At 41.7% G+C, this 8,571-nt stretch overlaps 1 pseudogene; it reads right to left on the bottom strand.

The window, feature by feature from the left end:
* Nucleotides 1-407: 407 nt before the first annotated feature.
* LOC143658442 (ATM interactor pseudogene) lies at nt 408-2,281 on the bottom strand (annotated as a pseudogene).
* Nucleotides 2,282-8,571: the final 6,290 nt, after the last annotated feature.

Below are 8,571 nucleotides of genomic sequence, written 5' to 3'. Positions count from 1 at the left end.
TGGGATTAGTATGATACCTCTGCTACAATTAATAAATTAATTCAGATAAATTATTATTGACTGTAGTCAAATGATCACTGATTCACTCTTCGTGTTGTATATTTCTTTAGGTTTTGACAAGCACATACTGACACATATTCACCATTACATTTTCATGCAGAAGAATGCGACTGTCTCAAAATTCCCCAGAGCTTCACATTTACTTTTGTTTTAGAACATCATACATTTTATAATACACTCACATTTATCCTCAAATTTCATGTTTACAAGTACAAAAGGCAAAGAACTGCAAAGAATCTAAGCAAGTGCATAAACAATGATATTCAATAGTTAATACTGTTGTCTCTATTCCCCATTTTCTAAATCCAGAAGAAAACTGCAAATGCCTCTGCATAAGGATGTCACTTTTAAACGCTGGAGACTGTGCTTAGTTCTGTACATGTCTGTATTTCTACAGGACTGAACTGAGACTCCATCATGTTCCAGGCCAAAGAGGCTAGAAGGAAGCCATCTATGGCTGTTTGAGTTTCACTGCTGGTGAGAAACAAACTCCCCAGGGTTTCAAAACCAGATTTTTTGGTCGGTGTTTCTGTCCTGTTGAACCGAACTTTGCTTTCTAGAGCTGGTAGGATTTTAGTGAAAATCCCTTCTGTTTGAGTTTCTATATCAGATGAAATCAGTGTACATGGAAAAGCTGGGTGTTCCAGAATACTGCCCAGGGGCAGATGAGGGCTACTGCCTAGAAAGAACTTTAAGTCTGTCTGTGTCTGCATATCAAACATTTCAAGCCCTAAGAAGTTAGCATTTCCTCTAAAACTGTAAGACAGAGCAGAGGTAATCGCAAGTAAAAAGTCAGTTTGGGACACTGTGCCCAGGGATTCAGTGTATGTAATGCTAAGTTCATTCTCAACCTTTTGAGTTTGGATATTTGAGGCTGAAATGAACTTTTCAACATCAAAATCTATTCCAGGATTATGGGTTAGGCCAAATAGGAGCTGCATGTTGGGTCCAGTGTTCATCTTAGACAAAAGACAAGATGCTTTCCAAATTGCTTAATAAATCTGTCTTAGGTCTGATTATCTATCATGTTTTGTGAAATAAGCAGACTATTCTGCTCACTGATGCTTATAAAGCACAGGATTCTCAATATCCTGATTTAAAGTCTTAGGATTGTCCTGAGGTAACCATGAGTTATAGTCTCTGCTACCAAACTGTTGCTTACAATATTGTACAATGAATGGACATCCTCAAAAACGTCTCCACATGTTACCACTTGGTTCCTGTGCACCCCCCCCCATCTGTGGAACTATGCCCCCCATTGGTTTGAGTTTCTCTTGAGATCCCACCTGAGTGGAAATAAACATCTAAAGCAGCATCAGTCTGAGCAACTATAGATGAAGTTACTTTAGAACTGGGTAACAAGGTTTAAGTGTGAACATTAATAGCAAGTGAAACTTGAGTATCAGTCATCAAATTAGTTTGAGAAGACAATACAGAGGTGTCTGGGAAGCCCACTGTGTAGAAGTCATGAAGGTTGGTGAGGCATATGATACATCTGTCTCACATTGATAGAAGAAATGCCGGTTTTCCAACATGAATCCATACTTGTAAAGTAGTAGGTGGACTTTCACCCAACCTCACTTGAACACCTGTGTTAACTGACTCAACAGCAACAGGATTCACAATTTTTTGAGAGAGGCAGGTTCTCAAAAGAGAAAGCCTCTGAATCTAGGCCGAGGATTGGAGTTCCTAGACAAGGGAAGGAAATAAATGGTGCTTGTGGGAGAGCCCTGCTGATGGGCCTATTACCACAGGCTGGGAAAAGAATTTGGCCATAGTAAGCACAAGACACATTGGAAAAACTGCAGAACAGGCCATTGACAAACAACTTCTGAGGTTATCTTGGAAGTGTTGTAAGAGTCTGTTTTCTGACATTAGAATTGCAAGGGACTTCGAAGAAAGATACTAGCAGTATTTCTGAAGTTTGCAGTTTTTGAGTGTCTGGTCAAGAAGTTGGTTCATTAATCAATGATTTGATGGCCTTTTTTGACAGCTTCTGATTGATAATGGAGATCTCCATTTTCCTTTTCTTGCTGGGTGGATGGTTGTGCTCAGCAGGGATCTCACAGCCTGTTTGGTCGATGTGCAAGGCAGGTCTGCTGGGGTAAAGACAGTCACATGTGCGCTGGAAGGTCTTGCCACAATCCTCCACATTTCCTTTCAAGTCCCTTTCAGTACCATAAGACTTGCACTTATGCTTCTTTCCAGCCTACATTTTCATAAAGCACTGTTTTACAAGAGAGAATTGAGAACATCGCCTGTTAGGGCTTCAGGGGCATCCTTCAATTGGACAACAGTAGAATTTTGGTAGTTTTTAAATCTTATTGTTGGATTTACTATGCCATCCTGGAGGCAGTGGCAGTTGACCAGATGCATGTCGAGTGAGGGACTGTCTGACAGGATCTTGCTGCAGGGCGCACAGGGTACGGGACGTTGGCGTGTGCATCCTTGAGATGCTTGCTCACCAACAGCTGGGTCAGCTCCAGGGTGGGTGTTCTGGAGCTGGGTGGGTCCCCAGCACGACTGGCGCGGGACAGCAGGGCCACCTTTACCTTTAATCTATACTCATATATTTTTTCTTTCCATTTTATTTACTTAAAAATATGACTATCATCAATGAAACATATAAAGCACAAGGGCTAGAGGGAAATCAAATCATAAACTTGTTTTAAATCATAGAGAAACGATCATTCACACTTTGAGAGGATTTCATAAACTGTGTCCGTGTATTGCAGTTCAACTCTGTTTCACTGACTAATTCGTTTCCACTATGAAATCTTTGATGTCCCTTTATTGATAAATCTTGTATTCATTTACAATAGACCCTTACATCGCTTTTACTTAAATTTGAACTTGCAGGGGCAGGGTTTGTATTTTTATTTCCTTAAATGGAAATCTAGCATTCCAACAGAAGACTGTCTGTTTGCACAAATGGTTGCATGTAGTAGGGAATCAGACTTTCCCCTATCTGCATCTGTGATATATTGAAGATGCTGCAGAATTTTTGCAGTTCTCACATCAAGAAACGTAGTCTATTTCTCTACCCCTTGAATTGAGTGTGATGTTGTGGCTTGCTTTCACCAATAGAATGTAATAAAGCAATGCTGTCAAGTTCCAAGCCTATATGCCCCTAAATGTAAAGTGCATTTCCTGAAGACCACATACATTTGGGTCTTCTTTTTTTTTTTCTTTTATTTGGTATATTTAGACTACTCACATTTGAAAAGTCATATATTTGAATTAATATATACCATGCTTGTAACATGCTTTGTATTCTTTGTGTTTGTTTATTTTTCTTCTTTTAAAAATTTAAAAATATTATTACATATTATTATGCCAATGTGAATAATTCTCTAATTTTTGTCATCAAACATAGCAATGACAAAGTAACCACTTGAGAAAAGAAAAAGAAAAAAAAAATCCCCTCTATTTTGGCCTTTTTTTATTTTGAGCATGTTATATGAATTCATTTTTTTCATCTCTTAGCTTATTAAATATATTTTTATTTAAATAGTCTTTGTGTTGCCCCAGATTTTATAATAGACATTTACAATTCACCTAAGCTCACTTTCAAATAGTACTAGACAGCTTCACATGTAGCACAGTACCTTCTAATACTCTTTTACATTTCTTAAAACATAGCTGCCATCCATTTCACTTAACATATGCTGTGATCACCTAATACAGTATGGGCACTACCACTTTGAACAAAGTTAACTATTAGATCAGATATAGAAAAGAAATATAAAGCTTTCGTTTTATCTCCATTTATTCCTTGTCTGATTCCCTTCCTTTCTTTATGTAGAGCTGAGCTTCTGCGTATATCATTTTCCTTCTCTCTGAAGAACACTTCTTACAAGGCACTACTGGCAATGAATCTCAAAAGTTTTTGTTTGTTTAAGAGTCTTCATTTCTCCTTCATTTCTCCTTCACAGTTGAAGAATAATTTCACTAGATTCAAAATTCAAGGTTGGTAAAGTGAAACAAAATGCACAGAACATACGGTGTGATGGTTTATCTTGTCCAACTATAGACATACTGGCAAGGAGCCCTTGGTACTTCCTTCTCCTTCTTCTCTGAAACGGTACAAAAAAGAATGAGTACTGCTTTGAAGGTAGTTTGACCATGTCATTTCCAAAAGACATTTCATATGATTTTTAACCAAAAAATACCCACAAAATGTGTTATTTTACTACCTCTACTTTGACCATACTTTCTGCATTTCTAAATGTCTAGAAAGACTATTTCAAACAGTGACTTCAATTTGATCACAATATACACAGTAGTGTTGAATAAACTGCGTGCATATAACAATGGTTATATCTGAAACTATCTTCTAAATAGAAGCATTTTGATCTATAGCCCTTGTTAAAAGTAGAGAGTGCAAAATAACACTTTAAATATCTTTTCTGTTAATACAGAGAAATGCCAGTATTGGGGGAATGGCACTGTAAACTTGATGGCTTGAAGTAGTATGATGACAGGGTGGTGGGGGCAGGGAAGGAAGCACAGAGGGAAGGGTTCTTTGCCCATGAGTTGCGAGACAAGTTCAGACTGTCTGACTGTTGTTCTATATCGGCATTTTAGTTATTGCCATGCATTAAAGGACAAGTCCTAATGTCCAAAGTATATTAAACTAGATGTAGTAAAATAATCCCTATAGAAATGTTCTTGTGTTACTTTATAGAAAGAACTCTCTTCTGGAAATGACCTTTTTTTAATCCACCTCATGGAGCCAGACATTTCTTTGCATGTAGATATTAAATTGGTAGAAGGGGAAGACGAGAAAGAGCAAAGGAAAGGACTCTTTGCTAGTATCTCCATACCTAGAAGATAGTGTTAGATTATAACCATATTTCTATGTGCATTTCTTTTGGTAAAATACCGTGCTTCTTTGTGGATAAGTTTCATTATTTTACAACATCGAAACTTTTTAGATATCTTGAGGTAATGATGTATGATATAATGTAGAGCCAATGAACTAATAAATGTATAAATATTTTTGTTAAATTAATAGAAAAGAAGCACATTTAACATGAATTTCTTGAAACATCTCTGAGAGTAGGCATGAGGGCTTGTTCATTAAGTGGACTTCAAAGGGGCAGAAGACAGTGCAAGAGGAAGTGTGGTAGTTAGATTCAGGCGTCAACTTGACCAGGTGAAGGTGCCTAGTTCTAGTGCTGTGGACATATTTATTGACATGTTAGTGAATTATTTTTGAAATAGTAATTTTGCAATTTTTTATGAAGAATTTAAGATTGGGGTTGGGTGAAGATTGTGGCTGAGGGTAAGCAGCAGGACTGCAAGTGGCATGAGGCTTAGCTCTAAGTAAGGGAAGTGTGAGCACCGTGTTTAGTTTGGCTAGAATGCCTCATTTTAGGAGGGGGACTGGGTATGTAGGTACTACTAAGAATATGGAAAAAAGAAATGTTTTGAAAAGTGCAGGCTATGGGTGAGGTTTGTAGTGGTTGTGTGCTTTTTCCATTAATTTCAACTATAGACGTGAGGGAAGGGGTTAGAGGTCTTGAAAATTCAGGTAAGATAAATGTGTCTCTTGTGTTAACTACAAAAGAGATTGGCTTACCTGCCACGAGGATGCTCACCCTGGGCTGGGTTATGGAGGTGGGAAGAGTCAGAGCTGAAGACCCTGGGCCCCATCAGTCTTCTGTGGCTGGGCCAGGGAGGTCTGAGACTTTAAATCCCATAGAAGGGCTGTTTGCCAAGGATGGCTGTCTACTCCCGTGGTGGGAGGCCGAAGGACAGTCAGCTTTCCAGTGTCCTGTCTTGTGGCAAAGAGGACAAAGCATCGGAGGCAGCTTGGGATCAGGGCAGGCTTTTGCAGAGTGTCCCTCATGGTCACAGCAAAAACAGGGGCCCTAGGGTGGCCAGGTTATTTTTTTTATTTCACTTTGTAGGGCCTGAGTAGATTTTACCCAATCCTGCCATGCCTGGGTGGATCCTCACAGGGCATGGGCTAGCAGTAAATAGTGAGCATTTTCTCATTCCTGTTTTCATTTTCCTGAATTGATTTTTTAGTTTTCCTCTCCTGCTGTCTGTTGTTGAAAGCCTGGAAAGCAACCTGAATAAGTTCATCCTGTGGGGCTTGGCGTCCTTGATCCAGCTTTTGAAGTTTTATACTAATGTCTGGAGCTGATTGTGCAGTGAAGTGTGTGTGTATGTGTGTGTGTAAGAAAAGACACCCTTCAGGTGAGGCTGTATCTAGAGCAATGTTTTTGAAAATTCAGTCTGTTAGGTGGCTCATAAAAGCTGCGGAATTTTCATCTGATCCTTGGGAGAGTTCTAAAAGGTTGTCATAACTGATTGCCTTAAATCCTGCTTTTTTTCATTCTTTCCAAATAGACAAGTGAGGAAGTGGCACAATTTGGGTAAGTCAGGGGAGTTGGGTTGGTAATTTTAATTCGGGGGAACTGCAGCGGAGCCCTGGGAGTTAAGTTTGGGGGTTAGTTGCAAAAAGTAGGGCTGCAGGAGCAGTAACTGCTGCTTAAGTGGATTTTGTTGCTGTTGTTTTTTTGGAGTGACAGGAAGTAAGGATTACAACTACGTCTTGGTAGGTGAGATGATAGGTTTGAGTTAGACATTTAAATTTTCTATGATTTCAAGTAGGGTCTGAAGAGAAAGCCTAAATAATGCTCGATATGTGAAAGATTGGAGAGAAAAAAAGGAACATGAACCCTGGCTTTGCTTTCGCATCCTGCTACTTCCCTAAGAGGGAAAATACCAGGAGAGGGTGAAATATCCTGAGGATGAGAAAGTGGGAAGTCTGGTAGTAAGGGTGTTAGGGGGAAGGAGTGGTGAGGCAGCTGGGGTGGTGGGGGCCAGGACTGGCGTGTGCGACCAGGTATGGGTGGGGAAAAGGGAGAGGGGGAAGGAAAGGTGGGGAGCAGCGCAGGGCTGGGAGGAGGGAAAAAGTGACAGGAGAGGAGGTGGAGGGTTGAGGGGGGTCATAGGGAGGGGGGTGGTTGGCCTGGTGAAGGAGTTGGTGAGAGGGGGAGAAGAGGAGAAGGAGTAGGGAGGTTTGGTTTTTCCAAAGAGGAAGAAGGAGTGAGAGGTTTTGGTTTTGCGTTGAGGAGGAAGATTTGGTAGATAGATAGAGAAGAACAGAGCAAGGGCAGAGCATGCAGTGTCTAGAAAGATTGGGCATAGAATACCTCATTCCACTTCCCAGACTGCAGCAGGAAGTTATCAAGGTCAGTAAGAATTTTAAGATCAAAAGTACCATTTTCAGGCCAACGATTTTGGTTGTCCAGAGGGTACTGGGGCCAAGCCACCATCGGTAGAGCACAATACAAGTTTCTTTGGTTTGATGTTGCCTTGCAAATTTAGTTTTTTAAGGTGGTGCAACAGACAGCCCAAGGGATTGTCTTTAGAGGGAATAGATTGTGTTGCCGCCACGGCCAGGAAGGGAGAGAATGAGGAAGCGGGAAAAAAACAAGAACACTCAGTGTTCTGGGATCGCAGTTCAGGGGCGTAGACTGTGTCTCTGAAGAACAGAGGTGGGGGTCCCCATGTCTGCGCGGTACAGGGTCTCCAAATGGAGTCCGGGAGTCCCCAGAACCCACTGGAACTAGGACCCGGAGCGAGGCAATAGCCCGTGGAGGGTTCTGACTAAGCGCTTTGATTTGTGAGAGAAGAGCCTTGAAAGGAGAGCCTTGACCACCCCGTCCCGGACGGACGGGTGTTCCCAGGACACTGAACAAAACTCTCCGGACAGTGGGGTTCCCAGGACCCAAAACAGAACCTCCGTGCTGTGTACGCCTGAACCCAAACCGCCGTGGACCCTGCCGAGACGCCCCGTGAAGGTATTCACGCACAACCTAATTCCTCAGTTTTACTTTAGAGTAGGACTAGACCGGTGTTGGGTGCTGGGCAGGACGAAGGGAAAGGAGGGATGTTCAAACTAGAGTGGAGAGAGTGAAAACATAACCGGTTTTGGCACCAGATGTCAGAACAAATTGGGGTGGTTGGTTTGGTCCAACACTCATAACCACCTAGTGAGCTGAGGTTGAAAGGAATTTATTGTAAAGGAGGGAGGGGGAGAGGAGAGGGTAAGGAGGAAGAGGAAGGGGGGAGGGGGAAAAGGAAAAGAGCACTTTCTTCAAGAGACTAAAGAAAATGTCCACCTGTGTTGTGATGTGTTTCTCCCTTTATACTCTGAAGTTCACCGTCCCTTATTGGTCCTGAATTCTGCATTTGGCGACTGGTTTGAATGCTTCCTTCTTTTTGTGCCTGTGCTGACCTGTTTGCTCCTTACTGATGGAGCCATACCATTCTTTGATGTGGTTTCTTGCCCCGGACATTGCCCTGGGCAGCATTTGGCAAGAGGCTTTACACATTGTGCCAAGGAGAAGGGAAAAGGGAGAGGATCATGAGAGAGTGGACCATAAGTTTCGGCCATTGCTGCAGAGGGAGAGGGGGTTGGGGCCCGAGCTCCATCCCCTGAGACCTGTCACATCTGACATGAGCTTGAGGATGCATGGAGTTAGTTCATCA

Source organism: Tamandua tetradactyla, chromosome 16 (genome assembly GCF_023851605.1).
Source record: "Tamandua tetradactyla isolate mTamTet1 chromosome 16, mTamTet1.pri, whole genome shotgun sequence".
Classification (NCBI taxonomy): domain Eukaryota; kingdom Metazoa; phylum Chordata; class Mammalia; order Pilosa; family Myrmecophagidae; genus Tamandua; species Tamandua tetradactyla.
This window is presented reverse-complemented; position numbering and strand designations above follow the sequence as displayed.